The following is a 16527-nucleotide window of genomic DNA, read 5'->3' as shown; positions in this document are numbered from 1 at the left end:
AAAAATACATTGTTGTTAAAAATTTAATATCAAGCTTTTGCCCTGATAAAATGACTCAGTCCAAACTTCTTTAGTGTAATGTTTGGAAGCCTCCATAAAACTGGGTATTGTAATGCAGAAAACATGACATATCTGTGTCTCATGTTCTTGAGGTTTCTGAACCAAATCCCAACAACGCCACTACTCCCTGTATACACTTCTGGCATGAGACATAGATAGAACTTTTTAAATGACTTAAAGAGGAATCCCTAGAAATATGCCCAGATCTTCCCCAAACCCCCAAAACAATGGACGAGCAGTCAGATCATGCAGTCACTCACAAGACATGAACACTTTGGCTCTCACACTGAATGTGCTGCAAGTGCACTGAAAAGGAAAGCAAATATGTCAGATTAAAGAGCATACAGGTAGCCGGGCTCAGTGGCTGAGCCTGTAATCCCAGCACTTTGGGAGGCTGAGGCTGAGTGGATTGCCCGACTCCACGGGCTCGAGACCCGCCTGGGCAACTTAGCAAGACCTCATCTCTACAATAAATCAAAAACTAGCCAGGCATGGTAGCATGCCTGTAGTTTCAGCTTCTTGGAAGGCTGAGGCAGAAGGATCACCAGAGCCAGTAGGTCGAGGCTGCGGTGGCTGGGAGCGGCCACTGCACTCCAGTCTGGGCAACAGAGTGAGACTTCAATTCAAAAGAAAAAAAACAGCATACAGGTAAACAGATGTCCTCTGTGTCAGCAATAGAAACCTAGGTTTCTCAAAATTATTCTCATTGGAGCAAAGCATCCCAATCCACATTTTAAAGTCTGACTCCTTGGACATTTGGACCTCTCATCTGTCACTGTCACAAGTATTTCCATCTACATGAGTGTATGGCTATCATCTTGTCCCCCTTTATATTCCAGGGCTCTTTGCTTTTTTCCAGACAGGTGAACAGATATGACTGGGAGACAGTCTACTACATGTCTCCTCCTCCCCAGAATACCACAGTGGGTTCAGAAGAAAACTCTCAATGTTCCTTATTTCTTTCTGGAGAGACCTAGAAGAATGAATCATGTTTTCAAAGTTTTGGTTTTTGTGGAGATGTCTACTGACTAATTTTTGTCACCCTGACATGCAGTACTGAAAAAATGAGGGCGTATTATGGATGTCAGGTTTGTGTCTATTGAGTAAGAAGTTAATGTTTTTTACAGCACCAGAAATGCTTTAATACCACAAACAGTATACTAGGGAAGCAAAGATTATGGGATCTAAAAATAAAAGAGGACAATCTTTGGGACTCAGAAAATAAAGTCAACACATCCTGACACGATATTTGAGAAACACCCACAGTCTATAGCCCAGCTGATCAATATCAGCTTTCCTTATAAAGAACTTGATTGCTAATTACTGGAATGAACAGCTGAGTTTTTAATTTTCAAATATATATATGATACATATTCCAGTTGAAGAAACAAAATAAATTTACATGTCTACCCAAAAGAAATCTATTATTTTGAAAAAAAAAATCAAAATAATCCTTAAGCATGCAAAATAAGTAAAACAGAACACAAGGAGGCCAAAAAAAAAAAATTAAATATGATGTAATTTAGAATATCAATATAGAGTAAATGTATTGAAACAAATTAATAGCCGGGCTTGGTGGTTCAGCCTGTAATCCTGTGCCTTTGGGAGGCTGAGGTGAGTGGATTGCCTGAGCCCACAGGTTCGAGACCCTCCTGGGCAGCAAGACCTCATCTCTACAATAAATCAAAAAATCAGCTGAGCGTGGTAGCACGTGCCTGTAATTCCAGCTACTCAGAAGGCTGAGATGGAAGGATCGCCGGAGCTCAGCAGGTTGAGGCTGCGGTGGCCGGGAGTGGCCACTGCACTCCAGTCTGGGCGACAGAGTGAGACTCTCACTCAAAAAAAAAAAAAAAAAAATTAACAAAACAGTGAAACCTCAAAATACAATAATTAAATTTTAAAAATTAGAGGGGCATAGTAGTTATAATCAAGCATAAAAGAAAATCAGAAAATTAATAACGTGTCATTTATAAATATTGATAGAGGAGTAAAAAATGAATAAATATAAAATATACATAGACTATGGGGCTTATTGGACAGCATTGAGCAGACCAATATCCTGAGGAAAGAATGCAACAATCTATTTTTTCAAAATATTTTTGATCCCTCATTGGTTGAATTCAGAGAGGCAGAATCTACAGATATGGACCCAATAGTACAAGATTTGAAAAAACTGTAGGTGAAACATAAGGACAAATATAGTCTGGCTGGACTCAGGGGCTCAGTCTGTAATCCCAGCACCTTGGGAGGCTGAGGTGAGTGGATTGCCTGAGCCCACGGGTTCAAGACTAGCCCTGGCAACTTGGGGTGATCTTGTCTCTACAATAAAATAAAAAAATTAGCCAGATGTAGCACACACCTGTAGTTGTAGCTAATTAGAAGGCTGAGGCGGGATTGACAGAGCCCAGCAGGTTACTAGGGTGGCCACGAGTGTGCCACTGCACTCCAGCATGGGTGACAGAGTGAGACTCTGACTCAAAAAAAAAAAAAGCAAAAATAAAATATAGACTTACCAAAGTAAGGAAAACTTAGTGTATTTGTCTCCACTAAAACAGTCCTTCAAGAAATGCTTGAGTATTTTTTTCTTGAAAAATAAAACAATGATGAACATCATAATTAATCCTATAAAAATGTATCCCTCTGTTAAAGATACTGTATATTCAAATAGAATATTCTTTGCTATCACAATGATGGTGTCGAAAATGCTCATAATTTACTATAGAAATGTTTAAAACATAACATTTGAACACATCTTTCTTAAAAGACACACAATATAAAATGTATAGTTTTGTGACATTAATAATGTGACAGGAGGTGTAAAGACATAGAATGTTGTCTGGGCATGTTGGCTCATGCTTATAATTCTAGCACTTTGGGAAACTAAATTGAGAGGATTGTGTTAGACCACAAATTTGAGACCAGCCTAGACAATTTGGCAAGACTTTATTGCTACAATAAATCATAATATTAGCTGAGCATCATTGTGCATGCCTGTAGTTCCAGCTATTTAGAGGACTGAGGCAAAAGGATTGCCTGAGCCCAGCAGGTTGAGTCTGTGGTGGCTGTGAGTTTGTCACACTTGAACCTTAGAGTGAGAATCCATATCAAAAAAAAGAAAAAGAAAAAGAAAATAGTTTGTATGCAATTAAAGTTAACTTTTTATGGGTTTTTTTGACTTGGAATCTCCTGCTTTCACTCAGGCCGGAGTGCAGTGGTTTACTAATGGCCACCGCAGCCTTGACCTCCTGGTCTCAGGTGATCCTTCCATCTCAGCCTTCCAAGTAGCTGGAAGTACAGGCATATACTAATGTGCTCGGCTAACTTTTTGATTTATTGTACAGACTCTGTCTTCCATGTTGCCTAGATTGGTCTTGAACCCCTGAGATCAGGCAATATTCTCACCAGTGCCTCCTAAAGTTGACGGGATTACAGGCATGAGCCTGTGCACCCGGCTAACTTATTATGATATTAAGATGTATCGGTGTAACTTTACTACGTGTTATGCACTCACCACTTGTCATGGGAATCGGAGAAAATACCTATAGAAGGTACTCAAAAGGTAATAAAAAACTAATCAGGCATGTCACCACCAAAATAACAGTTAAAAAAAAAAAAAAAAAAGGCCAGGCTCGGTGGCTCAGTCTGTAATCCCAGTGCTTTGGGAGGCTGAGGTGAACAAATTGCCTGAGCCCACAGGTTCAAGACCCACCTGGGCAACTTGGCAAGACCTCATCTCTACAATAAATCAAAAAATAAGCCAGGCATGGCAGCACACGCCTGTAGTTCCCGTTACTTGGAAAGCTGAGGTGGAAGGATCACCGGAGCCCAGCAGGTCGAGGCTGCAGTGGCCAGGAGTGGTCACTGCGCTCCAGTCTGTGCAACAGAATGAGACTCCAAAAAACAACTCAAAACAACAACAACAACAACAAAGGAAAGCAGTGAGAAAGAGGAAGGGCAACAAAGTTACAGGAAAACAGAGAAAACAATTGAAAATGGCAATAGCAAGCCTTTCCCTTTCAAGAATTACTTTAAATGTAAATTTATTAAATGCCCTATTCACTAAAAATGAATGGTGGATTAACAAAAATAAAGATCTAGCAATCTACTAGTTTTTATACTTCCAGCTACCCAGTAGACTGAAGAGCATGGGTTGCTGAGCCCAGGAGTTTGAGGGTGTTTTGAGTCATGACTTCACTGTACTCTAGCATGTTGTTGTGACTCAACTCCCATGATGATAGACCTTTGCCCCTAGTGTTTAGGTAGAAGCATGTGGTCAGTCGTTGCTATGTTATACCTAAGAGAGGTCCTTTAATACTAGGTGAGCATTATTCATCTCAACTTTTTCAGGGATGATGGGACACTGACATGTAAGATGCATGGCTGGGTGCAGTGGCTCCTACATATAATCCCAGCATTTTGGGAGGCCGAGGCGAGAGGATTGCCTGAGTACACGTGTTCAACACCAGTTGAACAAGTTCTCGCTGAGAAACTTGGCGAGACCTCATCTCTACAATAAGTTAAGCAATTAGCAGGTGTGGTGGCACAGGCCTCTTGTTCCAGGTACTTGGAAGACTGGGATGAAAGGATTGTCTGAACCCAGCAGCTGGGGGTGGGTGTCAGCATGCCAATGAATGCCAGCCTGGGTGAGAGAGTGAGACTCCAACTCAAATAAATAAGTAAGTAAGTAAGTAAGTAAAAGCCATAGTAGTGGAAGAAAAGCTGTGATCTGTTTGTGTCTTACTGGAAACTGAAGTTCACACATGTGCAGAGAATTTGTCTTCCAGTGTGTTTGTTTCCTACAGGTCTTCCTTCTCACCCATTTCAGGGAGAGATGACCCAGGCATTCTTAGTGTCCAGAGTCTAGCAGTCAATGTCCATGCACGGTTAGTCCTCATCACAAATGAGCTCTGATAAAAGAGTAACCAACATTATATGCAACAGAAGGCCCATCACATATTAAGTGAGTGATGGATAATGTTCTAAAAACTAGATGATTCTGCTATTAATCTTTTAGGAAACACAGAATTGTTATTTTTAAATAAAATGGGTAGAACTACACTTTTATTATTTCTAAATATTTTAAAATTTTATGTTGCCGTTGACATGGTTTCTGGAGTTCAGTATCCACCATAATTCGATACTCCCTCATCATGTCCCAAACTCTTTCCCTTCCATTATATCTTTATACATAATGATTTTTTCTTCTTAAAGTATGCACCATAGAAGCTGCTATTGGTAATCAAATCTCTCAAGTATTTTTTTGTTTGGAAAATATATATTTTTTTCCTATTCTTTAAAGATACTCAATTTTAGCTTTAATATTTTTTATCAGCATTGTTAACACTCATTTCTGTTTTCTGGGAAAATAAAACTTCATTAGGAAATACTCTTAAGTGCTTTTAGTGTAGTTTGAGAACACTGACAACATGCACAACTACAACAAATTTTTACTCGTCTTTTGTAGATATGAGGTCTTGGTACATTGTCCAGACTGTTCTCAAACTCCTGACTTCAAGACATCCTGCCACCTTGGCCACCCAAAGTATTGGGATTACAGTCCTGAGTCACCATGCCTCACCCCTCCCTGCTTTTAGGTGTTTTCCTCCTTTGTGTTATTATGCAGTTTGTATGTATGCATACTGTATGTAATACTGTTTTATTTTTCTATTTTTGACACTTCTAAATTTAGAAATTTATGTCTTTTTAAAATTATTTTAGAAACTCATAAATCATCAAATATATTGTTTTCATATATTTCAGTCAAACCACTACATAAGCATTTGAGAAGTGTTTCACATATTTGCATTCAAGCCTCCATTTATGTTGAACTGTAATTGTATATCTTATCACTCAGACTTTTCTAAACTTTGTGAGTATATACACTGTGCTCAATTTTTCAGCTTGGGCTAGGTGTGGTGGCTCATGCCTATAATCCCAGGACATTGGGAGGCCAAGGTGAGAAGATTGCCTGAGCCCACAAGTCAGAGACCAGTGTGGACAACTCAGTGAGACCTTGCCTCACCTCTACAATAAGTCATAAAATTAACCAGGCATGGTGGAGTGTTGTTTAGTTCCAGCTACTTGGAAGGTTGAGGTGAAGGATCACCTGAGTTTAGTAGGTAGAGGCTGTGGTGGCTGAAAGCATGCCACTGCATTCCAGACTGGGTGATGAAGTGAGACTCCAGTTAAAAAAAACCAATTGTTTCTCACTAGTCCTATTATCAGCTAAATCAAATGTAATTTGATGTTGCTGATTTATTGTATTTCTAATTATGTTTAATTTTATTATCTTCCAAATATGGCTAGTCAACTTTATAGTGTCTTGATATTTCCACACTTATTTTTCTTATTGTACAGTTAGTCCATGAAGAACATGGGTATGACCTGCAGAAGTCTGTATTTTTTTAACAAATACACTGGATGATTTTTATTGTTTTTGTTTTGGTTGACAATTTGTGACCATTTAAAACCAATTCACAGACAAACCACATAGTTTAGAAATGTATTTTATTAAATTCATGTGCCATTGACACATTTGATAAAAGTATATTCTTGTGTATTTTGAAATTTACTACCAAGAAAAATACAAATCTAAAATACAATTGCAAACTTAAAATATATGCATTTATAGGTTATACATAGCACCATTAACACCATTAGCAGTTAAAAAAAAGTGTAAATGAGCCAGGCTCGGCGGCTCAGCCTGTAATCCCATGCTTTGGGAGGCTGAGGTGAGTGGATTGCCTGAACCCACGGGTTCGAGACCCACCTGGACAACTTGGCGAGACCTCGGCTCTACAATAAGCCAAAAGCTAGCTTGGCATGGTAGCACGCACCTGTAGTTCTAGCTACTTGGAAGGCTGAGGTGAAAGTATTGCTGGAGCCCAGCAGGTCGAAGCTGCAGTGGTCGGGAGTGGCCACTGCACTCCAGTCTGGGCGACAGAGTGAGACTACAACTCAAAAAAAAAAAGAAAGAAAGAAAAGTGTAAATGAATGTAAAGATGAAGAATTAACTCATAAGGGCATAAAATCAGATAGCAGTATATCAATCAATAATTGTGTGGACATGTCTTGCTGCTCTGTGTTGAATACAAGCATTGTGAGATTCTGTTCCACACACCAAGTGATGCTAATATTTCCATATGAGCACTTGGTTTCTCCAGAGCAAATCAGGAAATCATAAAGAATGATTGCATATATGGCAAAAAGGTGGGGAGGTAAGGGTATCAAGATGTAAATCTTGAAGACATTGCAGAGCCCAGAGGCCACACCAAAGGAAATAGAAGTCAATGACTTGATGGAGCAAGTGCCTCCAACTCAGTGCCAGGTGATTTGAAAGGAAACAGAAGGGGCTGGGCATGGTTGCTCATGCCTGCAATTCCAGCAGTTTGGGAGGCAGAGTAGAGAGGTTGCCTGAGTCTAGGGCTTCCAGGTCAGCCTGAGCAACTTGGGGAGACCTTGTCTTAACAATGAATCTAGTGATTGACTGGGCATGGTGACATACATTTGTGGCATCAGCCTTCAGGAGGCTAAAGGGGCAAGATGGCATGATCCCATGACCTTGAGATTGACTGGCCATGAGCACACCACTGCATTGCAACCTAGGGAACAGAGTGAGACTCCAAACTCAAAAAAAAAAAAGCTGCGGCAATGCCAGCGAACACATTGGCATTACATGAAAACTGACAGAAAGGCTCTGAGATTAGATATTGGTTTTGACTTCCTTTGTAACAGGGCCCAATTACAATAGGGTACTCAAACTAAAGCCAATGTTGGATGCAGAATTGGTGTCATATAGCTGTATTTTTAGAGAAATGAAAATATAAAACCATCAGACAGAAATTAAGATATATTTCTGTCAAGCTTCACCAAGTGTCCCAACTCCCTTGCCTTTTCTCCATCTCCTCCACCTCTTCCACCTCTGCCACCTAAGACAGCAAGACCAGACCTTCTTCTTACACCTCATCCTCAAATTCTTATGTGGAAGATGGCAAGGATGAAGAATTTTATGATGACCGGCTTTTATTTAATAAATAGTTTTGTTTTTTTTTTTTAGTTGGAGTCTCTCTCTGTTGCCCAGACTGGAGTGCAGTGGCCGCTCCCAGCCACCGCAGCCTCGACCTGCTGGGCTCCAGTGATCATTCCGCCTCAGCCTTCCAAGTAGCTGGAACTACAGGCACATGCTACCCTGCCTAATTTTTGATTTATTGTAGAGATGAGGTCTCACCAAGTTGCCCAGGCGGGTCTGAAACCCGCGCGCTCAAGACAATCCACTCACCTCAGTCTCCCAAAGGTGCAGGATTACAGGCTGAGCCACCGAGCCTGGCTTTATTTAATAAATAGTAAAGATACTTTTTCTTCTTTATGATTTTTTCTTTTGAATTCAGTGGGTACCTGTGCAGGCTTATTACACGGATCTATTGTGTGATGGTCAAGTTTTAGCATCTGCTGAAACCATCACCCAAACACTGCAGACACTGCCCAACAGGCAGTTTTACCACCCTTGGCTCCCTCCTACTTCACCCATTTCTAAGGTCTACCATTTTCGTCTTTATGTCTGTGTCCCCAGTGTTTAGCTCTCACGTATATGTGAAACATGCGATATTCACTTTTATGTCTCTTACAAAACTCACTCTAAGAGTAATATTTACTGTATTTTATAAAGCAATGGTTTCCATTTGTTCACTTGGTTTGAATAAAACCAATACAAAAATAAAATGAAAACTTGAGACTGTGCCTTCATTTTTAGTGTTTAAGGGGAAGTTTGTGGTCAGTCCTTGCTACATGTTAGCTATGACAGGCTCTTTATATTAGGTGAGGATCATTCATCACAACTATTTCAGAGATGATGAGAGACACTGAAATATAAGTTGCATGAAAAGGTCTAACTGGAAGCCGGGCTCAGTGGCTCAGCCTGTAATCCCGCCCCTTTGGGAGGCTGAGGTGAGTGGATTGCCTGAGCCCGCGGGTTCGAGACCCGCCTGGATAACTTGGTGAGACCTCATCTCTATAATAAATCAAAAACCTAGCCAGGTGTGGTAGAGCATGCCTGTAGTTCCAGCTACTCGGAAGGCTGAGGCGGCCAGGAGTGTCCACTGCACTCCAGTCTGGGCGGCAGAGTGAGACTCCAACTCAAAGAAAAAAAAAAGTCTAACTGGAGAGCCTCCTTTTGGTCACATTTCACAGAATTGTAAGTCCTGCAGGAGGTGGGTGCTCAGGGTAACATTTTTGGGCTCTGGAATAAATCAAAAAGAAACATTCAGAGGTTTAGACTGATGCGTCTTCATATTGTTCTTACATTTAAAAAATCTGATTATGCAGAGTGTGTTCTCTGACTATAATGCAATCAGATTACAATCCAATAACACAAAAACAATGTGAACATCTCCATCACTTAGAAACTAAGTGAGGAAATCTCTAGGGACTCGAAAAATACATGGAATTATAAGACAATGAAAAGATAATATATCAAAATTTGGGAGACACAGGAAAAGCCATGCACATGAGCAATTTATAGCCCTAAACCAATATTTTAGACTAAAATATATCTCCAAGTAATCTAATTTCCCACATAAAAGCTAAGAGAACAGCAAACTAAACCCAAGGGAAACCTAAGAAGAAATAGAAATAAAATGAAAAATTAAAAACAATAATACTAATCGCAACAGAAATTCCTTTAAAAAATGAATAAAACGTACACACCTCAATCAAGACTGACTAAGTAAAAAATGAATAGAGAAAGACAAGACACAACTACCCTCTGGGAATAAAACAATAAAACAAGCAATATCACTTCAGACCCTGAAGACATAAAATATAATAAGATATATGCGACCGGTATGAAGGTTATAAGGTAATACCAGAGTGGGTGACAATAAAAAATGTTTCTCACAGTTCTAGAGGCTGAAATTCCAACATCAAAGTCCCAGGACAGTTGGTTTCTCCTGAAGACTCTGTCCTTGGCTTGCATATGTTTGCCTTCCTTCGTCTTCATGTAGTCTTTTTTCTGAGTGGCCCACCTTGGTGTCTTTCTGTTTCTTCTTATGACATTCACCCTTCTAACCCATTTAACCATTTTTGTTGTGAGTCAGGGTTCCATCCTGTTGACCAGGCAGCAGTGCAGTGATACAATCTTGGACCATTGCTGCCTTGACCTCCTGGGCTTAGGTGATCCTTCTGCTGTAGCTTTCCTTGCTGCTGGGAATACTAAAACACTCGGCTATTTTTCCTTTTCTTTTTTTTTGTAGTGTAAGGTCACACTATGTTGCCATGCCTGGTTTCAAACTCCTGGACACAAGCAACCCTCTTGGCCTCACACTCCTGAGTAGCTAGAACTACATGCATGAGACATCACTCTTGACCGAGTTACCTCTTAAATGGACCCATCTCCATGTACATTCACATTGAGTGCAAAGAGTTCAATATATGGGTCTTTGCCTTTCTAGAGTCTGGTGTGTCCATGTGCTCTTTGAGTTATGGCTGTCATCATGTTTCTTGGCTTCGGTCTTGGGTAGGTGAATCTTCTCTTTGTCTCTAATTTACTTTTAGATAAACTAGATTTTCTGATCTAACTTCTGTGCAATTTTTGTACCTTTCTTTTTTTCTTTTTGAGTTGGAGTCTCACTCTGTCACCCAGACTGGAGTGCAGTGGTTCCAGCCACTACAGCCTCGACCTGCTGGGCTCTAGCAATCCTTCCATGTAGCTGGAACTACCATGCCCAGCTAATTTTTGATTTGTTGTAGAGATGAGGTCTCATCAAGTTGCCCAGGCAGATCTCAAACCCACAGGCTCAGGCAATCCACTCACCTCGGCCTCCCAAAGTGCTGGGATTACAGGCTGAGCCACCAAGCCTGGCCATTTTTGTACCTTTCTTGTGACTCCAGATTGCACCCCAGACACTCACAACCCCAGTGGACTTGACCTAACATTCTGGAGGCCCACTGCAGAGTGTGACCCTAATAATTTTTGGAGGTTCCATTGAGACCTGTCACTGTCTCATTCTCTTCCACCAACACCTGCCGCTCTCTCTTCCCTCTCCAAAAGCCCTCAGTTCTACCCCCTTCTACTCTCTGCTCCCTCCTTGTGCTCTGCCCTTTCCTCCACTCTCTTACCAGCACTCACTATGAAATTTAGGACATGAGCAGTGCCATGCAGTCCCTTCCTAGGAGTTGGGGTAGGGCCTGTGGGCCTGGTGGTCCTCAGAGTTCTCTGGTGCCCATGGAAAGTTCCCAGAAGTCACTGAGGCTGTAACTTCACTGCTTGAAATAAAAATACACAGTCCCAGTCAGTTGCAGTGGCTCATGCCTTCATCCTAGCACTTTGGGAGGATGAGGCCAGAGGATTGCCTGAGCCCAAGCTGGGCAACTTGGTGAGACCTTGTCTCTGCAATAAATCAAAAAAAAGTAATGGGGGATGGTGGTGCATGCCTGTAGTTCCTACTACTTGGAAGACTCAGGCATAAGGATCACCTGAGCCCAGAAGGTGGAGGCTGCAGTGGCTGGGAGCATGACTGCAGTCCAGCTTCTGGGATTGAGACTCCAAGTAAAACAATAATAATAATGATAATAACAATAACGATGACACAGTGTTCCATGTGCCACCCTCTGGCCCTTCCCTGAATCTCCCTATCATCTCCAGGCTTTCTACAGCCACAATGGCTGCCTGTCTAAATTCCTCAAGCTTAATTCAAGGACTACAACTCTGCACCAGAGATATCCTCTGCCTAACACTGCATTAATCAGTATCAGGTGAAAGCGGTTGCTCATGTCTGTAATCTCAGCACCTGAGTTCAGCATTTCAAGACCTGCTTAGGCAATACACTATGCCAAAACTCTGTGCCTAAATATATATCTATATATCTATATATATAAGCCAGACATGGTGGCATGAGCCTGTAATCCCAGTACTCAGCTGGAATGATCACCTGAGTCAAGGAACTCAAGGTTGTAATGAGCCTTAATTTTGCCACCACACTCCAGCCTGGGTGACAGAAAGAGACAACGACTCAAACAAAACAAAACAAAACAAAAACACACACACACACAAAAGGATTTGGAAAACCTCCTTGATATTGATATTGGTCTTAGTAATTGTTCTTTTTCATTTTATATGACTAGAGGAATAAAAGCAAATATAAACAAGTTGGTCTGCATCAAAATAAAAAAGTTCTGCACAAGCCAGGCTTGGTGGCTCAGCCTGTAATCCCATGCTTTGGGAGGCTGAGGTGAGTGGATTGCCTTAGCCCGCAGGTTCGAGACCCACCTGGGTAACTTGGCGAGACCTCATCTCCACAATAAAAATAAAAAAAATCAGCCAGGCATGGTAGCGTGTGCCTGTAATTCCAGATACTCAGAAGGCTGAGGCAGAAGGATTGCCGGAGCCCAGCAGGTCAAGGCTGCAGTGGTGGGGAGCAGCCACTGCACTCTAGTCTGGGCGACAGAGTGAGACTCCAACTCAAAAAAAAAAAAGGTTCTGCACAGTAAAGAAAACAGGAAGGCTTACAAGAAAAGAAAAAAATATTTCCAAACCATATTATCTGATGAGAGCTTCAAACTTTATAAGAAAATTATACAAATCAAATGCAAAAACAAGAAAATGATAATCACTTGACTGAAAAATAGTCCAAGGATGAATAGTTACTTTTCTAGTGAGAACATACAAATCAACAACAGTTATAAGAAACGGCCCTTAATGCTACCAAGAGAGGCAATTTCAAATCACACACTGAGGAGATATTATCTCACACCTGTTTGGATGACTAATACCAACCAGAAGAGAGAGAAGTGTTGACAGAGATGTGAAGAAAAAGAAATCCTGTATACTGTTGGTGAGTTTAAAATTGGTAGTCACAGTGAAAACCATTATGAACATTCTTTTAAAAATAAACTATCATACAACATACAGATCCCTTTTCTGTGTATATAAGTAAAGGAAGTAAAATCAACATCTCAAAAAACTATCTGTACCCTTATATTCATCTCAGCATTTCTCAAAATAGCTAAGCAATGAAAACAACCTAAATATTTGTGGATTCTGTGTTGATTAAGAAAATATATGTAGGACTGAGAACAGAGGAGGTTCTGGTATGTAGGGAGATGTGTCCTTCAGAGATCTTGAATATCAGGAAGAACAAAAATAGTTGAAACAAATTCATTAGGCAGGACCATTACAAGTAGCAGTAGAGGTTTACAAGTTTTAAAAGTGACAGTCCTTCTCACCTGGGACACATTTACCTGATAAACAGTCATTTTTTTTCTTTTTCTTCACTTCTCTGGGATTTCTTTCTTTTTTGAGTCAGAATCTTACTCCATCGCATGCTCACAGCCACCCCAGCATTGACGTGCTGGGCTCATGCAATCCTTCTGCCTCAGTCTTCCAACGAGCAGTAACTACAGGCAGAACCATACTCAGCCAATTTTTGAAATACTGTAGAGATGAGGGTTTGCCAAGTAGCCTAGTCTAGTCTCAAACCCAGGAGCTCAGGCAGTTCACACAATTTGGCCTACCAAAGTACTCAGACTACAGTTTGAGCTACCGAACCCGGCCCTCTGGGCTTTCTTTTCAGGTGAGAAGATCTGAACAAGTCACATCTACATGTTGAAAATATGCCTTTATTTATTTTAAAATTAAATTGAACGTATTTATTTGTTGTTAGAGTCTCACTCTGCCACCCAGGCAGAAGCGAAGTGGCACCATCATTACTCACCAGTCTTGAACTCCTGAACTCAGGCACTTCTTTCATCTCAGCCTCCAAATTAGCTAGAACCACAGGCCTTTGCTAATACTCCTGGCTAATTTTCTAAAAATTTTTAACAGTGACACGAGTAGGCTATGTTATAACAGTTGGTCTCAAATTCCTGGGCTCAAGCATTCCTCTTACCTCAGACTCCCTAAGTGATAGGATTACTGGTATAAGGTATGACCTGGAGCCAGAATATGCATTTAACATAAGCACAATTCTTTCCTTGCTACCACCACACCCATGGGGCGGGAGTCGAGAAAGGAAGAAAGAGTCTACCTTTCTTTGTCTTTTGTCACAGGAGACAGATTAAAAAACAATGAGCTCATGCAAGAAGTGCAAAGTGTGACTTTATTCTTTCCTTCCCCCAAGTGCCCTCCCTTGTCACAAACACTGGCAATTTCTGCTCCAGCAATAAATTTATTGCCCCACTATCTTACCTGACTGACCAAACCCAAGCAGAGCAGGACAGGTGACCTCCCTTCTGAACTCAACTTTCACGAACATATCTGGCAACCCTCAGTTTGACAATGTCTCCATGTTAGAATCACGTGGGTGATAGCTGGGCACAGTGGCTTATGCCTGCAATTCCAGTACTTTGGGAGGCTGATATGAGAGGACTGCCTGAGCCCAGGGGTTCGAGACCATCCTGGGCAACTTGGCAAGACCACATTTCAGCAATAAATCAAAAACTGGGTATGGTGGCACATGCCTGGAGGCTGAGGTGGAAGTATTGTGGATGGCCAGTTGGTCGAGGATGCAGTGGCTGTGAGTGTCCCACTGCACTCCAGCCTGGGCATGATAGACAAAACAAAGAAAACCAAAATCATTATTTTTAACAAAGAAAAACCAACAAAAATACCAACAATGAAACAACAACAATTCTGTCTGTAAATGCTCTCTTAAGCAGTAACATCAGAACTCAAAACAACAACAAAAAGCCAAGCCCTGGACACCTCCTTTTTTTGTACTGACCACATGGTGCTCATTCAACTGTTAACCATTTACAACATATGGCAGTTTCTGGAGTGTAGGGACATTGACCACTTGATCTGTTTTTTCTAGTAACTTCATAATATGGAGGTAACTCTGTTATCTACCAGTGTGTTTCTCCAGATCTGCTCTTTATTGTTTACCCAAGTAACAGGAAACTGGAGACAATCCCATCTGGGTATATTCATTCTTGGTCTATGGAGAGTTATATTCTTATTACTTAACTCAGCATTAAAAAATAATTTATTCAAAGTATGAAGCTGGGTGCGGTGGCTCAAGCCTATAATCCCAGCACTTTGTGCAGCCGAGTCAAGAGGATTGCCTGAGCCCAGGGGTTTGAGACCAGCCTGGGCAACATTGTGAGACCTGTCTCTACAATAAATAAAATTAAAAAAAAATTAGCCTGGTGTGCTAATGTGCACCTGTAGTTCCTGCTACTTGGAAGGCTGAGGTGGAAGGATCGCCTGTGTCCAGCAGGTTGCGGCTGCGGTGGCCGGGAGTGTGCCACTGCACTGTAGCCTGGGCAAGAGAGTGAGACTCCAACTCAAAAAAAAAAAAGAAAGAAAGAATTATCGGCTGGATTTGGGAGGCCACGGCGAGAGGATCACATGAATCTGTGGGGTCAAGACAAGCCCCGGCACCTTGGCGCGCCCTCCTGTATACAATAAATAAAAAAAAATAGCTGGGTGTGGTAGTGGGTGCCTGTAGTTCCAGCAACTTGAAAGACTGAAGTGGAAGTATCACCGGAGGTCAGCAGGTTGATGCTGGGACGGCCGTGAGTGTGCCACTGCTCTCCAGCCTGGGCGATGTAGTGAGACTCTGACTCAACAAAACAAAACCAAAGTGATGTATGTTTTCATACACCTCTGAAATTCAACAATTAATCTATCACACTTTCTGGTGGCAATGTATTGATTTCCACAGCCATAATGAGAAATTATCCCTCAACGTTGTGATGGAGCCTCCGTGTTAACCTGGGGAGGAGAGAGGAGGGACCGGCACCAGTACCCCAGGCCCTCCCTCCGCGGGCCCTGCACGTGGGTCGAAATCTCCCCATGAATTTGCAGGTCCCGAACACGTGGACAGAGGGGTCGTGTGGAGAGGGCTTAGCGGGCGAGGTCACGGAGAGTGAAGGCCCCAGGGTCCCAGACTAGCCTCACCTACACCGAGGGGACTGTGCCCAGATGCTGGCGGGGATGGCTTCTCCCTCGGACCTGAGAGGGGCCGGTCCCGCCACAGCCCATGTCATCCGAGTCCATCTTCTTCCCCTCTCGGGGCACTCCCGGCATACGCACCTTCTCCTAGCTTCCAGATGTCCCGGCGTCCTCTCCAAGAACTCCCACGAGCTTCAGGTTACAAGGCAACAGAGGCTAAAGCGAAGTCACGCGACACGCGTGAGTCCCGCCGTCAGGACGAAGCAGAAAGGACGCAGGCGTGGGAGACAAAGGCCCTGTCTGAGCTCACAAGCCGCCCACTTACTTCCGGCTGTCGCCTGATAGGCCAGTTTAGCCCTCAGCTTCCGTTGATTGGACAAGATTTCCAAGCCCCGCCCTTCCGGTCTTAATTGACAGGAGCTGCAAAACGAGAGGGAATCCATAGGCAAAAAACGTCATCGCTGCTCTGTCTCCCTCCCCAGGCCTGCATATCTTTGCTTCAGGCTGTGTCGCCCTGTGATTCGTAGGACGCTCAGACACTCGGAGGCGGGAGATGGTGAGTGTGCGGGCGGCAGTCCTGA

This window comes from Carlito syrichta, unplaced genomic scaffold (genome assembly GCF_000164805.1).
Source record: "Carlito syrichta isolate Samal-C Ts95f unplaced genomic scaffold, Tarsius_syrichta-2.0.1 Scaffold314025, whole genome shotgun sequence".
Lineage (NCBI taxonomy): Eukaryota > Metazoa > Chordata > Mammalia > Primates > Tarsiidae > Carlito > Carlito syrichta.
This window is presented reverse-complemented; position numbering follows the sequence as displayed.